We start from the raw sequence: 20,947 nt of genomic DNA on the forward strand, positions 1-20,947 counted from the left end.
GCGGAGGTGACGTCTACAAGATTTCGGCAGTGATTGGATTTGGGGGTGAAAGGACAGATGGGAGTCTAGGATTACACTTAGCACCCTGGCATGAGGGGAGGGAATGATGATTGTGTTATTGATCTTGATGGAGAAGTCAGGGGAGGGGGCACGGGCTGGGGGGAATACTAAGAGCTCAGTTTTGGAAAGATTGAGTTTGAGGATGTGGAGTGACATCTATGCCGATATGTCGCTTAGTAGGTTAGTAATGCGAGAGGAGACTGAAGGGGTGAGGTGAGGGGTAGAAAGATAGATTTGTGTGTCATCAGCATAAAGATGGTACTTAAAGCCATAGTAGTTTAACAAATGACCGAGGGAGGAGGTGTAGATGGAGAAGAGAAGGGGTCCAAGGATAGAACTTTGAGGGACCCCTACGGAAAGAAGGAGTGAAGAGGAGGAGGCAACGTTATAAGTAACTCTGAAGGAGCGTTGCGATAGGTAGGAGGAGAACCAGGAGAGAGCAGAGTATCTGAGACCAAGAGAGTGGAGTTTTAATGAGGAGGGGATGGTCAACCATATCAAAAGCCGCAGAGAGGTCAAGTAGTAAGAGTACGGAGTAGTGGCCATTGGTTTTAGCTGTTAGATCATTAGTGAGTTTTAGTAGGGCAATTTCAGTGGAGTGTAGTGAGCAAAAGCCAGACTGTGATGGGTCAAGAAGGTTGTTGTAGGTCAGGTGGGAGCTCAGGCGATTGTAGACTAAGCGTTCTAGGAGTTTAGAGATAAGTGGCAGCAGGGAGATGGGTCTTAAGTTGTTCAGGTTGGTGGGGTCCAGGGAGGGCTTTTTAAGTATGGGAGTGATGTGCACATGCTTTAGAGGGGAGGCGAAGGACAGGTAGAGAGGGAAAGATTGAAGATGTGAGTGACGGAGCATAGGATGGAAGAAGAGGGTGACTGTAGTAGTTGTGAGGGGACAGGATCCAGGGGGCAGGTAGTGAGACAGGCTTCTGAGAAAACCTTAGTGACCTCTTCTTTAGTAGCAAGGTCAAAAGTGGAAAGTTTTGAGGGAGGTTTAGTATAAGGTATGCTAAGTGGGATGGATGTCTGTGCAGTGGCGACGCCCCTACGAATTGTGTCAATCTTGTTTTTGAAATGATTTGCAATCTCGTGAGCAGTGAGTGAGGTACTGGGTGGAGGTGGAGTTGGAGAAAGTAGAGAGTTAAAAGTAGAGAAGAGACTACGAGGACTGGATGACAAGGTATTAATAAGAGTGACAAACGAATTGTATGTTAAGAAAGCAGATTTATATCGGGTGAATGCTTGCTGGGATTTGGTTTCACGCCACAATTGGTCCAGCGCACGACTATGTCGTTTAAGATTTCTGGTATCATCAGTCTGCCAAGGTTGTAACGGTCGGGGCCTGATACTTCATGTTGTTAGTGGAGCAAGTGAGTCTAATGCGGATGAAAGCGAACTGTTATAGACAGCAGTGGCCAGGTCAGGGCAGGACAGGGGAGAGATTCTGTCATAGAGTTGGTCAGTTGCAGAGTGGAAAGGAGCAGGGTTCAAGTTGTGAAGGTTTCTGCGGGTAATTGTTTGCTGCTTGGAGGGATATGTGTTTGAAGATGAGGACACTGTGAAGGTGATGAGATTGTGGTCAGAGAGAGGAAAGTGGGTGTTTGTGAGGTTGTAGGGAGTACAAAGATGGGAGAAAACAAGGTCTAATGTATTCCCATCAGAGTGAGTGGAGGACTGTATACACTGTGCTAATTAAAAAAATGAGGTTAGGTTGAAGAGTTGGGATGTAGCCGGGTTGTTGACATTAATAAGGATGTTAAAAACTCCGAGAATGATAGTGGGTATTTCAGAGGAGAGAAAGTAGGGTAGCCAGGCAGAGAAATCATCAAGAAAGCGGGACACTGGTCCAGGAGGCCCATAGATCACTGCAATCCTCAGAGAAATGGGAGAAAACAGCCGGATGCAGTGAGTCTCGAAAGAAGAGAAGGATAGAGAGGGAGGGTTAGGGAGGACTTGAAAGGTGCTCAGTGGGGATAGAAGCAAACCGACCCCACCACTTTTCCGACCACTGGGTCTGGGTGAGTGGGTCCAGAAGAGGCCTCCATAGGAAAGTGCTGCGGGAGAAGCAGAATCTACTGCTTGGAGCCAAGTTTCTTCCAATTGCTAGTAGGTTAAGGGAGTGGGAGACAAAAAGGTCATGGACAGGGTGAGCTTATTACAGACCGAGCGGGCATTCCAGAGTGCACATGAAAAAGGAAGGGTGGTTTTGGGGAGCACGGGGACTGATGTTAATAGATTGTTTGGTAAAGAGAGTGGAGGGTGATGAGAGTGAGAAGCAAACTTGGAAAGAGAGAGCTGGATGGAAGAATGCACTTGCAGACTGTCTGGATTAGACCTTTGTGGTTTGTAGTTGATTTCTTTGTTGTGCCTTCAAAGTGCCACACATTTGAAGCAGAACTCTACTCAAAAAGTGAAGTTTTGTTGGTTTTCTCCATCCCACCAGCCTGGAACTGAGTGACAGGTTTTTTTTTTTGCAGGGATGGGGAAGCGAGTACCAGTTTTTATTGGTACCTGCTCATACTTCCTCAGTCCTCGCCTAGATGAGGATGATGTTCCTTGTCCTACCCCCTCCTTCAGCCTTTTGGGATATGTCACGTCATAGGAGCCTGTAGGACCATTCACAAAGCTCTGTGCAAGTTCAGGCATGTGCAGTGGGAAGCCATCTGTGGTTCCTCAGGAACCTTTGGCAAATAGGGATAGACTAGCAGTATCAATACAGGGACATAATATGTGAGCCCATCATTACAGGCATTGTAAAGCAAACAAACCCCACTTCCCTATATAACTACACTAATACCTAGGTAAAACAATGAAAACAATTGAAAGTGTACAATACCTTTAACCACTAGCCTACAGGGCACTTATACCCCCTTCCTGCCCAGGCCAATTTCCAGCTTTCTGCGCTGTCACACTTTGAATGACAATTGTGCGGTCATGCAACACTGTACCCATATGACATTTTTATCATTTTTTTGAGACAGATAGAGCTTTATTTTGGTGGTATTTAATCAACTCTGGGTTTTTTATTTTTTGCTAAACAAACCAAAAACAACTGAAAATTAAAAAAAAAAACATGTTTTCTTAGTTGTTGTTTTAAAATTTTGTAAATAAGTGATTTTTCTCCTTCACTGATGTGCGCTAATGAGGCTGCAGTGATGGGCACTGATAGGCTGCACTAATGGGCACTGAAAGGCAGCACTCATATATGGCACTGATAGGCAGCACTGATAGGTGGCACTGATAGGCGGCACTGACTGGCACTGTTAGGCGGCACTGATAGGCGGCACTGATGTGCACTGATAGGGAACACTGACTGTCACTGATATGCAGCACTGATAAGTGGCACTGATTGGCAGCATTGATAGGGGGCACTGACTGGCACTGATAGGTGACACTGAAAGGTAGCTCAGATCAGGGCACTGATATGTGGCATTGATGTGCAATTGTAGGCACTGATATGTGGCATTGATGTTGCACTGATGGGCACTGACAGGTGACACTGATGAGCACTGACAGCTGGCATTGATGGACACTGACAGCTGGCACTGCTGGGGCTACACTGATCATCAGGGCACACTGATCATCAGTGCCCTGATGATCAATGTAGATGTCTCCTCTAAGGAATGCCGATCACTGGTTCTCTTCTCCTCTCGAGCTGTCAGCGTGACAGCTCGAGTGGAGAGAAATGCCAATAACTGGCATTTCCCTATTTACATGTGATCAGCTGTGATTGGACACAGCTGATCACATGACCAAGCCGACATCTTCGGCTCTTTCAATTGATCGGTGATCCGCTGTGTCCGAGGAACACAGCGCACCACCGATCACTGCGCTGCGCGCTCCCGGAGCCGCGCACGCGCGGTTAGAGTGAGAGGACGTCATATGACGTCCTCCCAGAACGAAAGAACCTCCTTGCGCCCATCATTGCCTTATATGGCGGGCGGGAGGCGGTTAAAGGTATTGCACATGTTGAAAGTGTTACTAAACTCACAACAGTAAAATCAGTCTGTATATTCAGTAAAGTATGCTTGTTATACTCATTGTGGAAGCTAAGGGGTTAATCCTCCACATTTTGTAAAAAAGGAAGTTTGATCATGTTTTCTCTGATCCTCCCCTTCTTTCATGGTCCCCAAGCCTTCTGCTGATAGAACAGAGCCTTGAGGGCAAGCTGTACATGCTCAGTTTGGTGTGTATTGCTAGAGAGTTGTTTTTTTTCTTGGTAGAGTGCATGTGATCAACACAGGGCCAATCAGCACTGTCGACAGAGGGTCAGAGGTAATGCAGCATAATAGGACAATGAGGGGAGAATGAAAACTCCACCTACAAGCTTGAACCAGTGCTCCGCTGGACACTGATAGAAGTCACAAGACTGCTCTAACTTCTGATGAGAAAAAGTATTTAGCAGTTTATATTTACTAAAATAATTGCATTTTCATGTTCTATATGTGATCAGAAAGTGCAGCGCTGAAAAATCAACCAATGATATTGCAAATTATGAAAAAAATATAAAGTGCCAAGTGCGTATAAGTTAAGTGATAAATAATATAGCAATGTGCAATGAATAAATGCATGAAATGATCAAAGAAATAACTTAATTTGAATTAATTAAATGACTAAATAAATCAATCAAATAAAACGTGCAGTGTGAGTGTTATATTGTCCTTAATTAATGCGAAGTAACAATCTTGTGCTCATGAGATAAAATCCTGTATTCAGGTGAAGATATACTCCATATAACAATTATTCCATTTGGTGAAGTGCAGAAAATGTGGTAAAAATGCACACTCACTCAGATGCACATTTTAAATACACAGTGTGTTATGTAAGATGAAATCAGCCACAGGTCCCCTTTAAGGTGGAATGGATGTACAGCCTGGAAAGGATATCCCTCCTGTTGATACTGGAGCTGCTTTACAGCTTGATGTCACCTGGGATTCTGCTGATTTAATTGCTCACTGCCATAGGAGAGGATTCCTGGAGCTCTGTTTCACTTTGCACATGCTCAGTTTGGTGTGTATTGCTAAAGGTTTTGTTTTTTTTTCTTGGGAGGGTGCATGTGATCAGCACAGGGCCAATCAGCACTGCCAGTCAGAGGTCAAGGGTCCTGCATCCTCCTACAGTGGAATGAAAACTCCTCCTACAAGCTTTAACCAGTGCTCTGCTGGACACTGATAGAAATCACAAGACTGCTCTGCTAATGAGAAAAGATATTCACTAAAATAATTGCATTTCCAATTTCTGTGTACTTAGGAGACCAGATATAATGAATGCAGGGTCCTGGGTTTAGAAACACTTTAAACTCCCCCATATTCACCTTTGAGCTGCCATGCTCCTCCTTCCTGCTGTTTTTAAAAACATTCAACCTATTCACAATGGAGGAAGGGGTGAGTATGGCTGGATTGAAGTGGTTTAATAGAACAAGCTGAAGTTAGAAGATGATTGGCCACCATGCACAGCTGCACCAGATTTTGCACTCTCCAGTTTTAGTAAATCAACCCCTGTGTCTCAGCCACAGGGATCCAAATTAGCTCTTGAAAGAAATCACAGTTCATAACTTTTCCTCTCAAGTGTCAGAAATGCCACTGCCCTTGTTCATTGTCCACTGTGCAGGAGTACTTTCTCACAGCATTTGGGATCCTCAGCTTTTTCAAGATTGTACCAGAAGCCTGAGTTATGTCACGCCTTCCTAAGTGAAATATTTTGAAGAATTATTTAATGGAAACAGAAACAATGAGAAGAATGAATAGCATGCAGAAGAATATAGGAGAATGAAAGGGTGGGGGAAGATATAATTTTACAAGCAGTCCAAGAAGTGGAAGAAATACCATCACTGCAGAACAACAGGGCACATAGAGTAAATGAATTACAGTAGAAATTGAAAAAAAAAAAAGATGGGAAAAGTACTTGATTATCAGAATCTAGTCTAGTATGTCATATTTAGAAGAAAAAAGTTTGATAGATGCATAAAAAATTTACTGTATTTCATTTATTTCATAAAAAGGGTGACAAAACAATGTGTGAAAATTACAGAGGCATCAAACTATTGAGAAATGTTGAAGGACACAGATTTGGCAGGATAATCCCAAAACCCAGAACTATATCATATGAGAAATCCTGGAAAACTGCTTTCAGTATAGCGTAGACCTTCAGCCTCTGTTTTCCATTTGAAAAAACAAGGGAGAGTATATTGGAACTACCAATACTGCTGCGACTTCAGGTGCGACATGCTATTTACAAATCGCACCTGAAGTCGCATCTAATGTATTTTTATAGCACTGTCTTAACCACGTGTCCTCCTGAGGATTTACCCCCCTTACTCCTGACCAGGCCATTTTTTGCGTTACGGCGCTGCGTTAATTTAACTGACAATTACGTGGTCATGCAATGCTGCACCCAAATTAAATTTACGTCCTTTTTATCAACGAATTGAGCTTTCTTTCGGTGGTATTTGATCGCCTGTGCATTTTTTATTTTTTGCAGTATAAAAAAAAAGACAGACAATTTTGAGAAAAAAAACAATATTTTTGACTTTTTGCTATTAACCTCCTTGGCGGTATGATTCTTTCCGATTTTTTGTGCTGAAAGCGGTACCATTTTTTTGCATGGAAATACAGTCATGGCCGAAATTGTTGGCACCCTTGATATTTTTCCTGAAAATCAAGTATTTCACACAAAAAAGGTATTGCATTAACACATGTTTTGCTATACACATGTTTATTCCCTTTGTATGTATTGGAACAAATATAAAACAGAGGCAGAAAAGCAAATATGACATAATGTCACACAAAACCCCAAAAATGGGCTGGACAAAAGTATTGGCACCCTTAACTTAATATTTGGTTGCACACCCTTTGGAAAACATAACTGAAATCAGTCGCTTCCTATAACCATCAATAAGCTTCTGACACCTCTCACCCGGAATTTTGGACCACTCTTCCTTTGCAAACAGCTCCAGGTCTCTCTTATTGGAAGGACACCTTTTCCCAACAGCAATTTTAAGATCTCTCCACAGGTGTTCAATGGGATTTAGATCTGGGCTCATTGCTGGCCACTTCAGAACTCTCCAGCGCTTCTTTGCCATCCATTTCTGAGTGCTTTTTGACGTATGTTTGGGGTCATTGTCCTGCTGGAAGACCCAGGATCTTGGACGCAAACCCAGCTTTCTGACACTGGGCCCTACAGTGCGACCCAAAATCCTTTGGTAATCCTCAGATTTCATGATGCCTTGCACACAGTCAAGGCACCCAGTGCCAGAGGCAGCAAAACAACCCCAAAACATCATTGAACCTCCACCATATTTTACCGTAGGTACTGTGTTTTGTTCTTTGTAGGCCTCATTCCATTTTCGGTAAACAGTAGAATGATGTGCTTTACCGAAAAGCTCTATCTTGGTCTCATCTGTCCACAAGACGTTTTCCCAGAAGGCTTTTGGCTTACTCAAGTACATTTTGGCAAACTGTAGTCTTGCTTTTTTATGTCTCTGTGTCAGCAGTGGGGTCCTCCTGGGTCTCCTGCCATAGCGTTTCATTTCATTTAAATGTCGACGGATAGTTCGCGCTGACACTGATGCTCCCTGAGCCTGCAGGACAGCTTGAATGTCTTTGGAACATGTTTGGGGCTGCTTATCCACCATCCGGACTATTCTGCGTTGCAATCTTTCATCAATTTTCCTCATCCGTCCACGACCAGGGAGATTAGCTACAGTGCCATGGGTTGCAAACTTCTTGATAATGTTGCGCACTGTGGACAAAGGCAAATCTAGTTCTCTGGAGATGGACTTGTAACCTTGAGATTGTTGATATTTTGCCACAATTTTGGTTCTCAGGTCCTCAGACAGTTCTCGTCTCCTCTTTCTGTTGTCCATGCTTAGTGTGGCACAGACAGACACACAATGCAAAGGTTAAGTGAACGTCTCTCCTTTTTATCTGCTTTCAGGTGTGATTTCTATATTGCCCACACCTGTTACTTGCCCCAGGTGAGTTTACAGGAGCATCACATGCTTGTAACATTCTTATTTATCCGCAGTTGTGAAAGGGTGCCAATACTTTTGTCCAGCCCATTTTTGGAGGTTTGTGTGACATTATGTCGAATTTGCTTTCTTTCCTCCCTTTTTTTGTTTTGTCCCAATACACACAAAGGGAATAAACATGTGTATAGCAAAACATGTGTTAATGCAATACGTTTCGTGAGAAATACATGATTTCCTGGAGAAATATCAAGGGTGCCAACAATTTCGGCCATGACTGTATGTAGTTTTTTATTGTAGGCTGTAATTTTTAGGAATAACTCACTGAAATCTGTCTGAACAAGAGTCTATTAAACATTCCGGATATGATAAAATTTGAAACACGAAATCATAAATTATAATTTAATAAATAATCATAAAAAATAATAATATAATAATAATAAATTTAATTCAATAATATAATCAAACCAAAAACACTGAAATTTGAAATACAGAGGCAAATTCGCACATCGCTGAGCAAAGTCGCAAAATCATTTTCAGTGTCTGATGACGAATTTCCTCACGAATCATTATCACTCAATTCTGCAAGTGGTTCTGATTTACTATCGCTGTTCTAAAACCACTTTTGACGTAAAGGGACGCTTTTTGGACGCCATGGGCTTTTCTAAGTTTCCAGGCAGAAAGAACATTCAAAATGCAGGCAGGGCACAGGACAAAGCAGTAGGGACAAAATATATGTGAAATGCATTGAAACAGCAAAAATGACATTTTTTAAAAATTTCTAATTTTCCGCTGGTTCCGGCGCCCGTACGTCCCGACATCACAGGGACTGGAACACAGAAGCCGGATGCCGGCATCGGCCGGAGGAGATGGCCGGGAACGCTGCAGGGGACACATCGCGGGAGCGAAGGACAAGGTAAGTGCTGCAGGAACCCCCAGAGCAACGCCGCATGGTAAGCCCGAGTGTAGCTTGGGGTTACCGATTTTGGTACTGAAATTTTACCCCGAGCTACACTCGGGATTACCGCTAAGGAGGTTAACCACTTCCTGACCGGACACTTTTACCCCCTTCCTGTCCAGGCTAATTTTCAGCTTTCAGCGCTATCACACTTTGAATGACAATTGCGCGGTCATGCAGCACTGTACCCATATGAATATTTTAGCATTTTTTTGAGACAGATAAAACTTTATTTTGGTGGTATTTATCCACCACTGGGATTTAATTTTTTTTTTTTGCTATATAAGTGAAAAAGTCCAAACATTTTGAAAAAACGTTTTTTTCTTATAAACTTTTGCTCATAAATACTTTTTCTTCATACATCTTGTCAAAATGTATTCAGTTATCTTTTTAGTAAAAAAAAATAACCCAAATTAGTTTATAACCAAAAATTATAATTAAAAAAAAATGTTTTACATTTTTATTTTATTTTTTTATATTATTTATTTATTAACATACTGTCACCCTAGCAGTACAGTGTCACCATAGTGACACTGTACTACTTGTGGGGGTGATGAAGATGTTTTTTTTTTTTTACACTGATTTCTTTTACACCCATAAAGGCTGTAAAAGCAAACATTTCTCCTTCTCTCTGGCTGCATTCCTTCAGCCATTGATAAATACTGTGTGAGCTGTGATTTGGTCACAACTTGTCACATGGGACAAGGCTGTTGTGAATAGCCTTGTACCATGTGACCTCTGTGATCATTCACAGATTTCACACGTAGAAAGCAATGATGTCAGAGAGTGACACCTTGCTTACTACTGTTCATGTGATCACTGATTGGCCAATCAGTGATCACATGATCAGGACCTCACACAGATCATGGTGCCGCTCGCTCCCAGGGAGCACGCACAGTCCAAAATGGCAGGCGCCGTTTATGAACGGCAACCCACCCCTGGACTGCCACCTTCCGGCCGTTTATATACAATGGCTGGATGGGAAGTGGTTAAACATGTCCAGTAAAAAAATTCTACTACATGTCTTTGCTAAAAAAAAAATCCCAATACGTGTAAATTAATTGGTTTGCGTGAAAATGTTAGCGTTTACAAATGGCGGTATAGATACTGGAAGTTTTATTTTTTATTTTTACTAGTAATGGTGATGATCAGTGACTTTTAGTGGTACTGCGGCAGGCATTCTGACACAGGGGGAACTGATTTGGTGTCACTTACATTTTTACACAATGCAGAGGATTAACCCCTTAGGTTCCACAGTGAATATAACAAGCATGCTTTATTGCATATAAAGACTGATTTTACTGTTGAGGTTTAGTAACACTTTAAGTGCCACTGACCCCCAGTATTGATGGGATCATTTTTTAAAAGGGGTTGGTGGTGGTAGGTATTAAAGTACTACTGAGCAACAATGATTGTTGGATTGTTTGTTTTTAATTGTATTTTTTTAGCTGCAATATATTACATTTTTGTTTTTGGGTTTAGTACCATTTTAATTGGTACTAAGTAATGGATTGAAATCAACATCTGTGTTCAGAATATCTAAGATTTCCGTATATAAAATAGTAATAAAAGCCAATAGTATCCATTTTAGCAGGAATATGGGACCTAAACAAATGAAGAAAGGCAGTTGTGTATTTGTAAAGGAAAAACGTAAGCACAATTATTGGCTTCAGGGTGAGAAATATCATTTACAAAGAACTGTGCTGGATCGCTTTCCATTTTTATTGTGGCACAATTGACTATATTTATATTCTTTTATTTGTATGCACAGCTGCATATTATTACTTTCTGGTATACATGATTATTTTCTGTAAAGGATACAGTAATAAAAATAAATTGGTCAAAAATCCATGGGTTGCTATTGCTGACCTTCAAAATGATAATTGCCTGAATTAAGTTGCTCTATAAAAATATCAACTGTCATTTCTTTCCATATCTGACTCTGAAATGTTGTGTGATTATTTTTCAATATCTCCAGTAAGTTCATGTCTCATCAAATAAATGCCTTTTTTTCCATACTGTCTAGGCATGTTAAGGTGACATACAAGTCTAAAGATTTACTTTTTATCTCTTGTTGCATGTCTCTATGGTCCTTTATGAAAAAATGAGTACTTGTTCATAAAAAGCTAGCAGCAGTTCAGTTCTGCTATAAAACCATTTTTAGTATAGACAATAGCACCCCCTGCTGTTGCAAATGTTTTTGTCGCTGAACAACACACTTTTGACCACAGAGAATCAGGTAGTGGTTAGGCTGGCTATACATGCCTGATATTTGCAGATGACACAACCAAGGAGAACACTGGTTGTTGCATTTGATTTATTAGAAGGTTTACTTATGGTTGTTCAGCAATTGTCTTTCCAAAGAAAATGTTCAGGTCCGGTCATCATTTACGCAGTACATGTGAACCTTTGGAGGTGGGGAATCAAATCTGTGGTGATGTGTGCTGGTCCACACAAGCACTGGCAGATCTTTAACAACTGCCCTACTCACATATAGCTAGAATAATTAATCAAGAATTGATTGAGAGGTTTGCCTATTGTCATTTTGCATACAAAGCCAAGCCATACATGGATTGAAATTTGGCCAGTTCAGCAGGGACTGGACGAAATTCGATCCAAGTATATGCACCCTGGTTATACAGAAGTCGATCTATTGATTGACTTCTGTACAACCAGCCTGTCCGGTTTTCCAGATCGATCAGTGCCGCCAGCTATAGCTAGTAGCACTAATCATTCTATTCTGACGGCAGGAAAGGCCCTCTTCTGTCTTAACACAGTAGGAGTGATTCCCTAATTCACATTGAGTGTGTAGATGGGGGAATCGGATCTTTTTTTTTTCTTTGTTCATCCCACTGGCTGAAAAAATGAATGTAACGGCTGTTTATTTACTAAATGTGGGGTTTACTAAAGCTAGTTCACTCAGAATCTGGTGCAGCTGTGCATGGTAGCCAATCAGCTTCTAACTTCAGCTTGTTCAGTTAAGCTTTAGCAATAAAACCTGGAAGCTGATTGGTTTCTTTGCAGGAGAGCACAGGATTTTGAGTGAACCAGCTTTAGTAAATAAACCCCAGTATGTTTATGCTAAGTCTATTTTTGTGAATTCATTAACCAGTTGCCTACTGCCCTATAGCAGAAATACTGCTACAGGGCGGCAGGGCTGCACAAACTCACGTGTATATATATATATACGTGATTTGCATTTCCAGGTAGGGGGCGTGCGCGCCACCCTACCCGTGCCGCCATTGGCAGTTACAGATATCAATCACTGGGTCCCAGACGGAAATTCTCCACCAGCACCCAGCAATCACAGAGTAACACTGACAGGGGAGAGACCTGTGTGTAAACAACATAGGTCTCTCTCCTGCCAGCAATAACATGCTGCTGTGTATTTCTCTGCATAGCAGAGAAATACACAGCATGTTTCCCAAGTAAAAAACACACAGCACATGTTGTAAAACAGCACACAGTTAACCCTTTGATCGCCCCAGATGTTAACCCCTTTCTGCCCAGTGTCATTAGTACAGTGTCAGTGCTTTTTATTAGCACTGATCACTGTATTAGTGGCATTGGGATGTCAGTGGCAGTTATTCAGTTCCCACCCAGTGTCAGAATGCCCAACGCAGTCCCGCTATAAGTCGCTGATCACCACCATTACTAGTATAAAAAAAATAAAAATAAAAATTCCAGTATATATACCGCCATTAGTAAATGCTATAACTTTCATGTAAACCAATTAATTCACACGTATTGGGATTTTTTTTAGCAAAGACATGTAGCAGAATACATTTTGGCCTAAATTTATGACAAAATTTGTTTTTTTAAATTTTTTTACTGGATATGTTTTATAGAAAAAAGTCAAACATATTGTTTGTTTTTTTTCAAAATTGTAGGTCTTTTTTAGAGGGGTGCTACAGCACTTGGACATCTTACATCTTACCCTATGATTGCGGTCAGTACCATATCTTATTTTGTGTTACTTCTGGAATAAAGTATTTTTGCAGTATCACGCTATGTGATGTCCCTTATTGGGCTCTATATGAGCACCACCCTTTCACAGTATCAAGGTTAAGGAGGGACTCCAGAGAGGTATGAGTGCCTAATGTACCACGGAACCTGACCAGGATGGATGACCAGTGAGAACTAGGGAACGCGGCTTTACCAGAGAGTGTGGAGAACCTAGATGTACCTGAAGAGAGGAAACTTCTTTCATGCGTATTTTTAACGCACTTCTGGTGAGTGCGCATTTAATATATTTCCTGCTCACATTTGGATCACTCACCCTGATTTATAAAGGAGACCCGGTAGAATTGACACATCGCATCCCTTTGCATGTTCGTGGACACTAGATTGAGCATCGAACTTTTATTTATGGCGATCTTATGATTTTATGTTTTCTTATTTTACCTTTAGTACTGAATATATGCTGATATTTTCACCTTTTATCATTAGCGCTGCACCTTTTTGTCTATATTTTGTAGGTCTTTTTCGTTTACAAAAAAAATAATAACCGAAGAGGTGACCAAATACCACTGAAAGAAAGCTCTATTTCTGGGGGAAGAAAAGGACATAAATTTAATTTATGTACAGCATTGCATGACCGCGCAATTGTCAGTTGAAGTAATGCAGCGCCGTATCCAGGGGTGGACTGACAACCCATGGGGCCCCCGGGCAATAGGGGATCATGGGGCCCCTGTGTCCTTGCCCAAACTCAAAAAAGCCTATGAAAAAGGTACCAGGGGCATCTCATGGGGCACCCTACTGACCCCGGGCCCTTGGGCAGTGCCCGAGTTTGCAAATGGTCAGTCCGCCCCTGGCCGTATCGCAAAAAATGGCCTGGTCAGGAAGGGGGATAAACCCTCTGGAGGACAAGTGGTTAATAATATTATTAGATGGAAAAGACATTCATCGTTCCATCCTGTACCTTAAAGTATATTTATGGTCAAAATGTAAAATCATATTATTAATTTTGACATTATATTTCAAATCTAGCCTACCCCTTTCAATCTGAATGATACTGAAGTTTGTAAACTTACTTTGTGAAGATGTGAACACTTTGTGAACATTTACTTCCTTGAATTCTGTGACACATATTTACTATGTCCTGAGAATAGGCACTACTGTGCCACACATTTCACAGAGCCTGTCTTTTGAACTATAAAGGTGCTGAGAGGAGGAGTCTTAGGAAGCGAAGTCAGTACAGCAATCACTGCTTGCAGGCAGCAAGGTACCATGGGATATGTACAGTCAGGTTCATAAATATTGGGACAGCAACACAATTCTAACATTTTTTACTCTATACACCACCACAATGGATTTGAAATGAAACAAACAAACAAGATGTGCTTTAACTGCACACTGTGAGCTTTAATTTGAGGGTATTTACATCCAAATCAGGTGAACAGTGTAGGAATTACAACAGTTTGCATCTGTGCCTCCCACTTGTTAAGGGACCAAAAGTAATGTGACAATTGGCTTCTCAGCTGTTCCATGGCCAGGTGTGTGTTATTTCCTCATTATCCCAATTACAATGAGCAGATAAAAGGTCCAGAGTTCATTTCAAGTGTGCTATTTGCATTTGGAATCCGTTGCTGTCAACTCTCAAGATGAGATCCAAAGAGCTGTCACTATCAGTGAAGCAAGCCATCATTAGGCTGAAAAAAAACAAACCCATCAGAGAGATAGCAAAAACATTAGGTGTGGCCAAAACAACTGTTTGGAACATTCTTAAAAAGAAGGAACACACCGGTGAGCTCAGCAACACCAAAAGACCCAGAAGACCACGGAAAACAACTGTGGTGGATGACCGAAGAATTCTTTCCCTGGTGAAGAAAACACCCTTCACAACAGTTGGCCAGATCAAGAACACTCTCCAGGAGGTAGGTGTATGTGTGTCAAAGTCAATAATCAAGAGAAGACTTCACCAGAGTGAATACAGAGGGTTCACCACAAGATGTAAACCATCGGTGAGCCTCAAAAACAGGAAGGCCAGATTAGAGTTTGCTAAACGACATTTAAAAAAGCCTTCACAGTTCTGGAACAACATCCTATGGACAGATGAGACCAAGATCAACTTGTACCAGAGTGATGGGAAGAGAAGAGTATGGAGAAGGAAAGGCACTGCTCATGATCCTAAGCATACCACCTCATCAGTGAAGCATGGTGGTGGTAGTGTCATGGCGTGGGCATGTGTGGCTGTCAATGGAACTGGTTCTCTTGTATTTATTGATGATGTGACTGCTGACAAAAGCAGCAGGATGAATTCTGAAGTGTTTCGGGCAATATTATCTGCTCATATTCAGCCAAATGCTTCACAACTCATTGGATGCCGCTTCACAGTGCAGATGGACAATGACTCAAAGCATACTGCAAAAGCAACCAAAGAGTTTAAGGGAAAGAAGTGGAATGTTATGCAATGGCCAAGTCAATCACCTGACCTGAATCCGATTGAGCATGCATTTCACTTGCTGAAGACAAAACTGAAGGGAAAATGCCCCAAGAACAAGCAGGAACTGAAGACAGTTGCAGTAGAGGCCTGGCAGAGCATCACCAGGGATGAAACCCAGCGTCTGGTGATGTCTATGCGTTCCAGACTTCAGGCTGTAATTGACTGCAAAGGATTTGCAACCAAGTATTAAAAAGTGAAAGTTTGATTTATGATTATAATTCTGTCCCATTACTTTTGGTCCCTTAACAAGTGGGAGGCACATATGCAAACTGTTGTAATTCCTACACCGTTCACCTGATTTGGATGTAAATACCCTCAAATTAAAGCTGACAGTCTGCAGTTAAAGCACATCTTGTTCGTTTCATTTCAAATCCATTGTGGTGGTGTATAGAGACAAAAATGTTAGAATTGTGTCGATGTCCCAATATTTATGGACGTGACTGTAGTCCTTACAAATTGAAAGTAAACAGCAGAGGAGAAGCTGCAAAGCATACAGGAAATCCAGGATGTTGTTGAAAAAGACTACCAGCAGACAGGCAGCACTCTCAACATAAATGGAGATTTTTCAGGTTTGCTTATATTGGTTTGTCAAAAATAACTATTGTTTGTATTGTTATTAGAATCCTGGTGTAATAAACTGAAAGTGTATGCTATGACCATAGACCTCCATTAAACAGCACTTGCCCAATTTTACCATTTTGGTTCTCATTTGTTATATATAGAGATGCACCAATACCATTGTTTGATCAGCGAGTATCGATACATTGGGTCATGTACTCGCCGATATCAAGGACTGATATTTTGTTGTACAATTTGCATCAATACAAAATGTTTGGCGCAGATTGCACAGCAAAGAATAGCTTGCGATTTGAACAAGAATGCGATTCCTGTCCAAATCGCATGCGTATTGCCCACTGCTATTGTGTGAACCCAGGCTTGTCATTACCTGTTTACAGGAGCAGTGCTGGAAACCTCCATACATTTTATACTAATGCAGATAGCACCACAACGTATCAGTTTGGGTATCAGGAGCATTTTTGCAAGTACGAGTACTTGTGAAAATGTTTGGTATCGGCATCGATATGGGTACCAGTATCGGTGCATCCCTATTTCCTAGTTATATACCTTTATTCTTTCCCTCTTACTGTGTGCCTTAAAATGACATTACAGGTAGGTGTGTTTTTATACAACATACATGTCATACATACTTGCAGTCAGTTTGCACAAAGCAGCCCCAAACCTATTTTACATAGCCACTTGCTATGGGGGCACTCGTGCATTTTTTCTCCTGAGCCCCACTCTGTGTGTCCGTAGACACAGAGAGCCGGGCTCAGCCCCGCCCCTGCTCCCTCCTCACTGGTTGTAATTGACAGCAGTGGGAGCCAACGGCTCCTGCTGCTGTCTCTGAGCCAATGAGGAGGGAAAGAGAGCTGGCTCAAGATAGGGTTCAGGTAAGTATAAGGGAGCTGGGAGAGAGCTTCTCTCAGAAGGTTTTCTTACCTTAATATAGAGAATGCATTAAGGTAAAAATCCTTCAGCCTTCAGAACCACTTTAATGTTCTGCCTTCATAATATATTGGGGCATCAAGAGTTATAACCCCTACCAGGATTTTACCATTGTCTGTGCCTCTTACTGGGGAGTAACAATGGGGTAAAATGATCCATTTGAAAGCTGTGAGTGGAACAGATGCCTGAATTGAAGGATATCACCCTACTCCTGTTCCAATGACAGCCATAACATTTTTGGATTCTGCTCACTTTTTTCCTAGTGACAGTGATCTTTGAGGGTGGATCTTCCCAAAGGGCACATAAACAGCAATAAGAAACTCAGCCTTGCAGGACTGAGATTAGGGAAAAAAGTTTACAGTCACATCAAATTTAAGTACAATGCACTATACTGTCATGTGCTTCTCAGTTGTTTTGACATGATTTTGAGTTTCTGTCATTTGCCTTTGATTTACTTATGCATTCACATGGATTTTATAGGGAGGGAAAGTAGAACATACCCAAAAAAGCACCTGTACATGAGTGTTGCTTCAATTCTATGTAACAGGCTCAATTATCACGTAGGCTTGCTCTTCCTAAGAAATCCTGTAATGCATTGGATCAGAATCACAGTTTCCTCCATGAGTCAAGCTAATTTCCTGCCCTGGGAACCTTACTCATTATTTCCTTGGGTGCTGGTACCTTCTTCTCCCCCTGTGAGTTCTCTTGACTCTGGAACCTGTGAGAGAGGACACAACTGCTGGAAATGATGCCTTCACCAATAGGAGGAGTTAACATCTCAGGCAGAAATGTGGACACCTGAAGAAAGATCCGAGGAAGGAAAGAGAGACAGATTGTTACATAACCGTGGCTTTGGAAACTTGGCTAGTTTTCTGTTTTTCTTCATACTAGCAGTTAGGAATAGGAGTGGGTAGGGGTTTGCTAATATCCTTGAGTTGGGCTTTAAAATGCCATTACATACCCAGTTATTACCTTGTGAACATAGCAGTTATATCTTCATTGTGTTGTACCTTACTTAAATAGCTAGTCACAAACTGGAGTGGTTGCCAATTTGGCTGTTCAAAGACAGTACAAAAAGTGGAATTGAGGGAGTGAATTAGCATGTTCACTCACTACATGCTGCTGGTAAAAAAATACAGGAAGGGTGGATTCAAGACCAGTCAGTCTGCACAAGGAGAGGGAGCAGCAGTAATTGGTCTTGATTATAGGTAGCTTCTGCAAAGGGGCAAGGTTTCACACCAGAAAACTGCACAGACTTGGAAAAAATACACAAAGCACACCAAGATAGTAAGGATACTTAAGCAAATATGACCTAAATACAAGAAGCATATCAGCTTTAATGTTAATTTTCTGGCTTTTACATTGTCATCTGTAAAGCAAAGCTGTTTAATAAAAAATGCTACAGTGTGGCATAGTTCATACAGTTCAGGGGCGGACTTACCATTTGGAAACTGGGGCACTGCCCGAGGGCCCAGGGTCAGAAGGGGCCCCATGAGATGCCCCTGGTACCTTTTTCATAGGCTTTTTTGACTTTGGGCAAGGACACAGGGGCCCCATGATCCCCAAATGCCGGGGGCCCCATAAGTTTTTCAGTCCGCCCCGATATAGTTATTGTTTACAGTTTATAAATATTCTATTTTAATATAATTAGCCATGTTAGGAAGTCATATGTGCTGCCTGTTGTCTTACTCTTAAAGTGTCCTAAAGACACCACGGCTAAACTCATTGTCTATGGTTGTGTTCCATAACATCAGATTCCACAATGTATTCCACAAGTATTCATACCCCTTGAAATGTTCCACATTCTGTCATGTTACAATCAAAAACGTAAATGTGTTTTATTGGGATTTTATGTGATAGACCAACACAAAGTGGCACATAATTGTAAAATGGAAGGAAAACCATAAATGGTTTTCAACATTTGTTTTACAAATAAATATCTGAAAAGTGTGGTTTGCATTTGTATTCAGCCCCCTTCACTTTGATACCCTTGACTAAAATCTAGCGGAACCAATTGCCTTCAGAAGTCACCTAATTAGTAAATAGAGTCACCTGTGTGTAGTTTAATCTCAGTATAAATACAGTTGTGCTATGAAGCCCTCAGAGGTTAGTTAGAGAACATTCGTGAACAAACAGCATCATGAAGGCCAAGGAACAAACCAAACAGGTCTGGGATAAAGTTGTTGAGAAGTTTAAAGCAGGGTTAGGTTATAAAAAATATCCCAAGCTTTGAACATCTCACGGAGCACTGTTCAATCCATCATCCGAAAATGGAAAGAATATGGCACAACTGCAAACCTACCAAGACATGGCTGTCCACCTAAACTGACAGGCTGGGCAAGGAGAGCATTAATCAAAGATGCAGCCAAGAGGCCCATGGTAATTCTGGAGGAGCTGCAGAGATCCACATCTCAGGTGGGAGAATCTGTCCACAGGACAACTATTAGTTGTGCACTCTGGCCTTTATGGAAGAGTGGCAAGAAGAAAGCCATTGTTGAAAGAAAGTCATAAGAAGTCCGGTTTTCAGTTTGCAAGAAGCATTGAGTGAGACACAGCAAACATGTGGAAGAAGGTGCTCTGGTCAGATGAGACCAAAATTTTACTTTTTGGCCTAAAAGCAAAACGCTATGTGTGGCGGAAAACTGCACATCACCCTGAACACACTGTCCCCACTGTGAAACATGGTGGTGGCAGCAGCATCATGTTGTGGGGATGCTTTTCTTTAGCAGGGACAGGGAAGCTGGTCAGAGTTGATGGTAATAATGGATGGAACCAAATACAGGGCAATCTTAGATGAAAATCTGTTATAGTCTGCAAAAGACTTGAGACTGGGGCGGAGGTTCACCTTCTAGCAGGACAACGGCCCTAAACATACAGCCAGAGCTACAATGGAATGGTTTAGATCAGGGGTCTTCAAACTTTCTAAATGAAGGGCCAGTTTACTGTCCTTCAAACTTTAGGAAGGCTGGACTGTGGCCAGCAGGAGTAGAAAATGTCTTGGTGTTAGTGGGAGTTAACAGTGCCCCATTTTTGGTGTCAGTGGGAGGAATAGTGCCCCATTATTGGTGTCAGGTGGAGGAATAGTACCCCATTGTTGGTGTCAGTAGGAGAAATAATGCCCCATCGTTGGTGTCAGTGAGAGGAATAGTGCCCCATCACTGGCGTCCGTGGGAGGAAGAGTGCCTCATCGTTGGTGTCAATAGGTGTAATAGTGCCTCATTGTCAGCGGCAGGAACATTGCCCCACTGGTGCTGCTAATGGCCTAAGGGCCGGATAAAAACAAGCAACGGGCCACATTCGGCCCCAGGGCCACAATTTGGAGACCCCTGGTTTAGATCAAAGCATATCCATGTGTTAGAATGTCCCAGTAAAAGTCCAGACCTAAATCCAATTGAGAATCTGTGGCAAGACTTGAAAATTGCAGTTTACAGACTCCCTCCATGCAATCTGACAGAGCTTGAGCTATTTTGCAAAGAAGAATGGGCAAAACGTTCACTCTTTAGATGTGCAAAGCTGGTAGAGACATACCCAAAAAGACTTGCAGCTTTAATTGCAGTAAAAGGTGGTTCTACAAAGTATTGACTCAGGGGAGCTGAATACAAATGCACGTCACACTTTTCAGATATTTATTTGTACAAAATGTTGAAAACCATTTATCATTTTCCTTTCACTTCACAATTATGTGCCAATAGAAGATTGGAAAAACATTGCTTGGTCTGATGAGTCTTGATTTCCCTAGAGATGGTTGTGCGTGAAAATCCCAGTAGATCAGCAGTTTTTGAAATACTCAGACCAGCCGCCTGGCACCAACAACCATGTCATGTTCAAAGTCACCTAAATCTCCTTTCTTCCCCATTCTGATGCTCAGTTTGAACTTCAGCAAGTCATCTTCACCACATCTAGATGCCTGAATGTTTTGAGTTGCTGCCGTTTGATTGGCTGATTAGCAATTTGTTACCAAACAATTGAACAGGTGTACCTAAAAAAGTGGTCGATGAGTGTGTGTGTATATATATAT

The sequence above is a fragment of the Staurois parvus genome, unplaced genomic scaffold, assembly GCF_062004578.1.
Source record: "Staurois parvus isolate SC_StPar_1 unplaced genomic scaffold, SC_StPar_1.0 ptg000048l, whole genome shotgun sequence".
Taxonomy (NCBI): domain Eukaryota; kingdom Metazoa; phylum Chordata; class Amphibia; order Anura; family Ranidae; genus Staurois; species Staurois parvus.